The 8,090-nt window shown below is 48.8% G+C and overlaps 1 long non-coding RNA gene across 1 annotated transcript in view; it reads left to right on the top strand.

Moving 5' to 3' along the window:
* The window catches only part of LOC104858138, a 5,176-nt gene extending 944 nt beyond the window's left edge, over nucleotides 1–4,232 (top strand). Inside the window, exons 2-4 of the long non-coding RNA XR_779074.3 lie at nucleotides 1,370–1,612; nucleotides 2,362–2,486; nucleotides 2,928–4,232. This is a non-coding gene — a long non-coding RNA (uncharacterized LOC104858138). The remainder of the gene's footprint in view (nucleotides 1–1,369; nucleotides 1,613–2,361; nucleotides 2,487–2,927) is intronic.
* Nucleotides 4,233–8,090: the final 3,858 nt, after the last annotated feature.

Here is an 8,090-nt window from a genome sequence, read left to right on the forward strand (position 1 = left end):
GTGGGCGCGACGAGGCGGTCGGTCGGGGGGACGGGGCGCTGCCCGCCTTGCCGGCTGCCCGTTCCTTTTCTTACCTTAGGGCTCCAACCCCCCTGCCCTGGACCCCCTAACTGGATCTGCCCTACAGCTTCTGCTAGTGCCCCTCTTCCCTACACTCCTGGCTCTGATCCACTGGCTGTGTGACCCCCAGCAAGTTATTTAGCCTCTCTGTGCCTCAGTTTCTTCGTCTGTGAAACGGGAATGATCAGTGTGCCAACCTCCTGGGGTTGTGAGGGTCGAGTGTGGGAAGTGTGTAAAAGTGCCTGGCGCTCCTCTCTATGGTGTCTACTATAAAACAGCTTGCGTGATAGTTTTTATTTTACTCCCATCTTCCATTCACAAGTCAGACCCTGTATAGCAGAGGTTTAGCTCTTTCTCTTGTACACTGCACGGGATCCCGCCTCACTCGGAATCTACCTCTCACGGACCCTTCTGACTTCTTCGCCGCGCATCTCACTGGCCTTACCCTTCCTGGCATAGTGCACACTCAGTCCAGCCTCAGGGCCTTTGCACTTGCCATTTCCTATGCCTAGAAAGCCATACTCACACCTCAACACATCGCTCAGCGTCCAGATCTCAGTGTAACTACTACCTCTCCGTGCCCACCTTCGCTCCTCACCTTCCCTGGGATTGTATGTCTATCTCTCCATGAAACAACCTCTTTCTCAGCTGCTGACCAGAACATAATTTTCACAGAGGGTGGAACTTGGTCTTACCCAGGTCTGTTCTCCTACATCTAGCAAAATGCCCGGCATTTATTACTTGCCCAGGAAATAGGAGCCTGGTGAAACGAGCCAGTGGCAATGAAGAAAGGCTGGATTATTTCTCATGGATGGGGATATTGTTCCCATAGTGGAGGAAGGAGAAGGGAGGTCTTTCGGGGGACAGCAGATAATCGGTTCAAATTGGGACATGGTTTTGAGGTGTTTCTCGGCCTCCTTGGGAAGTCTTTCCCTAAGTAAGCACACCTCAAACAGTTCTCATAGGTCTGGAGTTACATGACAGGAAGGTTCTGGAAGGAGTCGTGTTTCTGGAAGTTTACCAGGTACAAGATACACCCCTCATATGGTTTTTCTTAACTAGTAAATGATGACCAAACTCAGTGTGGTTTAAGCCATGTGTTTTAAGTTGGGACAGTCGCAGGGTTGGTTAATTCACAACTCAACAGTAATATTGAGGATCCAAGTTCGTTCCATCATTCTATCCGCCATGTTGGCATGGTCTCCCCTTGTGGGTCCAAGATGGCTGCCATAGCTCTAGACATTGTGCTATCACAGCAACACCCACAGATCAGAAGAAATCAATTTCCTTTCCTGTATCCTATTTTAAGGATATTGTTTTAAGCTGGAAGAAAACTTTCTCTGAAGCCTCTAGTACTTCCATCAAGTTTTATGGGTTAGAAAAGTGCCACATGCCTGTTTCCCATGACTGGCAGAGACAAGAGTTGCCCATTGCAGCTAGGAAGCATACGGTGGCCAGAGCTGGGCTTTTCGAGGTGGAATTGTGGAGTTTGTAACCAGTGGTATCTCCAGTGGATGTAGAGGGTAAAGTCTGAGTACACTTCGGCTGCCAGGTAAGGCCGGGAAAAAGTGACTGTGCCAGGAGATGGGGTGGGGAGCGAGAGAGCAGAGCACCCAGCACTGCTGCAGGAAGCAGGCTCTCAGGAGAGAGATGTCACCAGGGAGCTGGGCGAGAGCAGTCTCGGTGTGGTGGGAGGTCTCGCTGGGGTCTGCAGCTGCCTCCCCGTTCTTGCTGCCCACTGCCACACCTCCCATGGTCCATCTGGGTCCTTAGAACAGCTTCCTTGCTGACCCCTCGGACTGGAGAAGGCTGGTTATCCTGGTGCAAGTTATAGCTGTGTCAGTCAGGGCTAGGCTGCCCCTGAAGGTTCTTGAGCAAGGGAATAACTTGGTCATAGCTGCTATTTCAGGGATTAACCTGACGGAGTGCACAGGTTGGAATGGAGGCCGATGAGCCTGGGGGGTTTGTTTTGGCCTTTGCAGCATCTCCTCTCTATTTCTAGTGCTAGGTCCCACTTAGTCTTGGGTACCGTCCCGTTCCACTCTTGATCCACAGAGTTTGGGGGAGATCCACCCTCTTTTCCTCTAGTATGAGACACGTGGCCCAGGCTCGCCCTTCAGAGGTACAGTGATTGACACGTGACCTAAGCCTGCCATCAGCGGCAGGCATCTCAGCAAAGAGCCTATCCCTCTGAGCACCGAGATCCAGCTTTGCCTGAACCTAGCTATTTTTACTTAGATAGACCAATACATTCTCTGTTTTGCCTGAACTTATGTTGGGTTTCTGCTATTGCATCATAAGCATCCTTGAGTGACATGGAAACTAAGCCATCTGAGAGATGGGAGTTCTGGATACAGTAATGGGGGAGGAGTCAAGATTGACCTTGGAGGTGACTTCCTGGGAAGATGGTAAGCGTCTTAAGACAGGTAAGTATAAGAAACGATCTATTCATTCTTTTTTGGGGGGGTACCAGGGATTGAATTTGGGTCCTTGTGCTTGTGAGGCAGGCAGCAGAACCGCTGAGCTAAATCCCTGGCCCTATTAATTATTCAACAGATGTTTGGTGAGTACTGTCATTGTCTGTTTTTTGTTGCTATAACAGAACACCGGAGACTGTGCAATTTATAAAGAACAAAGATTTATGTGGCTTTAAACACTAGGAAATCCGAAAGCATGGTGCCTCCCTCCCGTGGGGACCTTTCCACTGTGTCCTCCTGTGGCAGAGGCAGACGGGGAAGAGAAGGCTGAACTTGCTTTTATGAGGAATCATTCTTGATAACTACCCCACCCCAGTGTTAATGAGCTGAATCCATTCATGAGTGCAGAATGTTCATTAACTAATCACCCCCTTCACCTCTACCTCCCAGCACAGTTGCTTTGGAGATTAAGATTCCAACAGGCGAATCTGGGTGACACGCTCAAACACAGCAAGGACAGATGTGGTGGCAGGCTCTGGTGTATGCCTTGGGGACACAGCAAGGAGCAAAATAAAAACCCTTGCCTGTACTGAGAGTGACTCCGGAAATCTGATCTACATTTGTACTGTTATGATTATCATCGTCCCCATTTATAGGCACGGAAGCAGAGGCCGTGAGGGGTGAGGTCACTCTGCCCAGGAGAGGCCAACAGAGCTCTGACTTCATCTCTTCCTAATTTCCAAGCGGGCCCTAGCCACCGCACTGGGCTGGAAAGACAGCATACCCATGTGGAAATGACTTCACGCTCCACAAACAAAGCGCCACGTGGATCGAAAGGAGCAGAAGAGACATTTTTTTTTGCATAAAGGCTGCAGGAATACAGTGCAAGATAGAGACGTGATTTGCAGAGGGGTAGATTAGAGGCCCAGATCACAGTGATTTCAGAGCTGGTCTTTTTGATCAGATTAACCAAGAAGGCTTCCTGAGAGGAAGGCTGCTCATGGTGGAGTCTCTCAGGAAGGGGAAGGCATGGGCAGGACAGCGTATATATGTGAGTCTGTGGATGCCCAAGTCGCTCTGTGTACCACACCCGTCATTGGACAGTAACACCATTCGCTCCCCTCCTTCATTTGCTGGCTACTGACGAGTGTGGAGGAAGGAGTCCTGGTGGGCCCCATTTGACAGCATTTGTTGTTGCGGAAATCATTAGGCCCCTGCCAACAGCACCCGGACCTTGCAGGTCTTCAGGCTAGAGATATACACACAATGATGCATTTGAAAAAATTCTCCAACAAGAGCTGTGACTCATACGCATTTCTGCAGGGACAAATGAAAACACCCAGAGCGAAAGATGGATTAGTCACTGAGCAGTTTGCTTTGGAGAACTGAGCCCCTGGCAGTTGCCCTTGCTCTTCGCTAGCTTTGATATTTGGCAACCAGGCCCCTAAACGGATGCCCACCAGGGGTGTGGGATAAAGCCCAACTCAGCGGCTGGTGATAGGAGACAGGATGGCCTCGGTGAAGCAGGTGCAGAGCAAAGAACGATGCTCTGTCCGGGACTGGGCTTCCCCAGTGCAAGTGGAGCTGTGGCACCATTCGTCCACTGCAGGCTCCTCTTCTGACTGCTCTTTACCTGGGTTGTTCACCGGAGCTGCCTCTAAATGAAAGCTGTTCATTTATTCGTGCATTCATCCAACCACTCTATGGCAGACAAGGAAGGGTGTTAGGCTCTGTGTGGCACCGCCCGGTGTGGACCCGAACAAATCAGTACCCAGGCGCTAAGACCAGGAAATGTGGCATACACGTCTACTCAGAGGTGGGCATGGTCACGTACGCCTGTAATTCCAGCACTTGGGAGGCTGAGGCAGGAGGACTGCCTCGCCCTGAACTGCCTAGTGAGGCTCTGTCTAAAAATAAATAGGGCCGGGGATTTAGCTCAGTGATGCTGCTGCCTGTTTCACAAGTGCAAGGTCCTGAGTTTAATCCCTGGTGCCAAAAATAAATGAATAAGTCCCTACACAGAGATTTAAACAAAGGAGATTCTTCCATGTCTATTTTCTTCCCCCCTCCCCTTTGTTTTCCAGCTCAGGGATTGGCAAACACCAGATTATGGGCCAGTGTTTTTATAAAGTTTTATTGGAACAGGGCCACAGCCATTCATTTATATATCGTCTTCGGCTGTCTTAATACTTGTACAGCAGACTTGAGTTGTTGCATCAGAGACTGCATGACTCACAAGGTCAAAATTATTTACCATCTGGGCCCTTGCAGAAGAAATATGTTGTCCCCTGATTTGGCATATAAAAAAGAGTTTGCAATTGTAAACAATACGACTCATTCTGGTATTTTTATTAATGGTGTAGGGAGCTCACAGACTCTCAAGGATGCCCAGGAAGCCAGGCTTAGAGACTGTGCCACCAAGAGCTGAGCCCTGTGTGGGACTGCTCTGGCCCTGACCCCTCTGAAGCCCCCCAGAGCAGGCACACACCCACCAGCAGTGCTGACTCGGGGTAACTGAACACCAGGGCCTTCGCCGTCCTCACTGCCCCCATGGGGACTCGTGTCTGCCATTGCTTTGGTCAGGTGAACATGACACACACACGCCCTAGGCCACACCGTCCCACTTCCGGGGGACAACTCGAGCATCTTGCTCATCATCTGAATTCCATCTAGGAGCTTGGGGCAGCAGGGTCCCACACTTGGGAATGGAGGAGTAGAATGTGATTTTTTTTTTTGCTTAAAGTTAATATTAGCCATTGTAATAATGGACCCTATAGACAAAAGAGACTGAAACCCAATGGAAGCTTGGTCTGTGTCTGATTGCCTTCTTTGAAGGCATTCAGACCCAGGCTGAGGTGGCTCTGCCACCTTTGAACTATGGTTTTCAAGGTCGTGCGGGGGGTTCTGGTCCCAGTTAGCCAGAAGGGAAAGGGACAGAGAGTAAGGCATGGGAAGGATTTCAGAGCAGAATCTTAGAGGGTCAGGCATCTTTCTGCTGGCATCCAGGAGCTAAAATGATGTTGTGCGGCTCCACCCACCTGCACAGGAGTCTGGGAAATGTAGTCCTGCAATGTGTCCTGTCGGAGAAAGGCTGCACTTGAGGAACAGCCAGCAATCTGTACCAGGTGGTGCATACAAACATGGAACACCAAGCGTGGTGTCACAGCTACAAAGAGCAACAAGGAATGTTCTCAAAAATGAAGTGAGAAAAAAGGAAGATGCATGACTCTGTACCTTGTATGTAAAAATTGAAAAACATAAGAAAACACTGTGTCTTTATCGCTTTATGTACTTTTTACTATGTGTATTTGGGTACGCATATATCCAAACAAATGTATGGCAGATGGATAGAAAGAACATACTTTAAATACATTCAAGTGGGTGTCTGTGGGGGAGAGGGAAGTCAGAGCGCTGGAGACGGGTGATGAAGGCAAAAATGAGAAGGGGAAATAAAACAAAACCAAGGCCACAGTGCAGGGCTGCTGTGTCTGTGCACCATGGCCCGAACACCCTGGAGCAGCTGAGGTGCACCTGAAGGAGGCAGGGAGCCTTTGCCCCACTCTCTCCCCCAACAGCAGGTCCCTCCCCAGCGCTCCCCCCAATCCTGTGGTAATGAGTAAGCATTATCCATACCCACTGTAGATAATTTGGGAAAGGTAAAAGAGATATAAGGAAGAAAATGAGCACTCATATTCCCACTCCGCAGATATAACTACCCTTATTGTTTGTATACATTTGGGGTTTCGGTCTGTTTTTTTCATGAATATACAACAGATATTGACAATATTGGGGCCACAGTCAACATATAATCTATGTATTAGAATAACATACTTGGTACATATAATTTATGTTCTGCTTTCTTCCTCCCTGCTTTTTCATGTCATGTGCATTTTTCCTGTTCCCCTCAAATTCTTTGAGCAGACTTTCCAATGGCTAAATAATTTTCCACATTGTAGCTATCCTGCAGAGTATTTAACTGTTTGTTACTAGTGAGAACACAGCTTCTTTCAGCCGTGAGGCTTTTTCTCTCCCCCGCCCATTTGGTAGTGGGGATCGAACTTGGGATCTTGTGCTTGCGAGACAGGCACAGCACTCCTGAGCTATCCCTCCTGCCCCTCTTCAGACAGTCTCACTGTGTAGCTCAGGCTGGCCTCAAACTTGTGATAATTTTCCTGCTTCATCCTGTCAGGTGCTGGGGTCACAGGCGTGCACCTCTGTGCCTGGCTCCGTCACGATGTTCCAACGAACATCTTCCTACATCGGAGTGTGCCTGGGTGTGCAGTTGTTTTTGTAGTTTAGATTACTGTGGTGAAAATAACTCAGTCATAAGGGTATGAAGGAGAAGGTGGGTCATATTTATTGTAAGGCTTTCTGTGCATTTTAACATTGGCAAACAGTGTGAACAGAGAGAAAAGTGCTAAAGATAAAAATATAAAACCTGAAGAGTTATTATAAAGTAAAGCCCCGTGAAACACCATGTGGGTTTAGAAGTAGAACATCAAAAACCCCCAAAGGGCTCATCCACATCCCAGACTTCCTCGACTCCAGGAGGAAACCAGTGCCTTGGTCTGAGCAGTTTCTAGATGGCTCTGACCCCCGCAGCGTGCACCCCAGGGGCCACAATTTCGTATCACCCGCCCCGAGCTCCGTGAGTGGAGTCACACATAATGTGCCCTGTGTCTGGCTTCCTTAGCTCAATTTGATGTTTTCAGAATTCAGCGTCGTTGCGTGGAGCTGTGTGTGGCTCTTTCCCATCTGTCACTTCTCTTTATGTCTTCTGTGAATTACATCCGATTTCCTTTCCACATCAGTTTCACATTTTGGAGGACCTGAGGTTGCGTGTCAGGGAAGGCCACTCCTTTTCATTTTTTTCAAGCATTTTGAGATCTGTAATACATTGTTGTATCCTTACCCTCCCTTGGAAACCTGGCAGAGAAGAGTTCTTTTCTCTCTTTTTATTTTTTTTTCCTGGTACCAAGGAGCAAACCACTGGGTTGTACTCCCTGCCCTTGATATTTTTTATTTTGAGGCAGGTTCTTGCTAAATTGCCCAGGCAGGACTTGAGCTTGTAATCCTCCTGCCTCAGCCTCCTGAGTAGCTGAGATTGCACTCTATACCTATGAGATTCTATATTTATGAGATTCACCACTATACCTGCCTGGCTGAAAGCGGAGTGCTTAATGTCCCTATTTAACAGGGAAGGAAGCCATGGTTCAGACTCTGAAGGATTGGAGCCAGGACTGGGAACTTTGTGGGGTGCGGGGGTGTCCATCGATACATCCTGTCCTCTTCAAGGAGCCAGGGAGACTCAGCGAACAGAGGAAATGGCTCTCACACCTGTCCCAGCATCGCTCACTGCGGCCTGGCTCTGAACACTGCTGTCCAGGGCTTCTCCCTTGTTTTCTGCTCCATTTATACCCAGCCCTGGGTGATCTTATCCAGCTTGGGCTTTAGCCATCTTGTGTGTCCTTACTATGTCTATATTTCTATTTCCCTCCAACCCCAGGACTGTGTGTTTATTGCTCACTCCACATCACATTTGGATATTTAAATTAGCCTCGCACAGGGCCAAAACCAAAGCCCCCATTTTCTCCACAGGGAAACGAATTTCCC

The sequence above is a fragment of the Fukomys damarensis genome, unplaced genomic scaffold (genome assembly GCF_012274545.1).
Source record: "Fukomys damarensis isolate Sample0158 unplaced genomic scaffold, DMR_v1.0_HiC HiC_scaffold_22, whole genome shotgun sequence".
Taxonomy (NCBI): domain Eukaryota; kingdom Metazoa; phylum Chordata; class Mammalia; order Rodentia; family Bathyergidae; genus Fukomys; species Fukomys damarensis.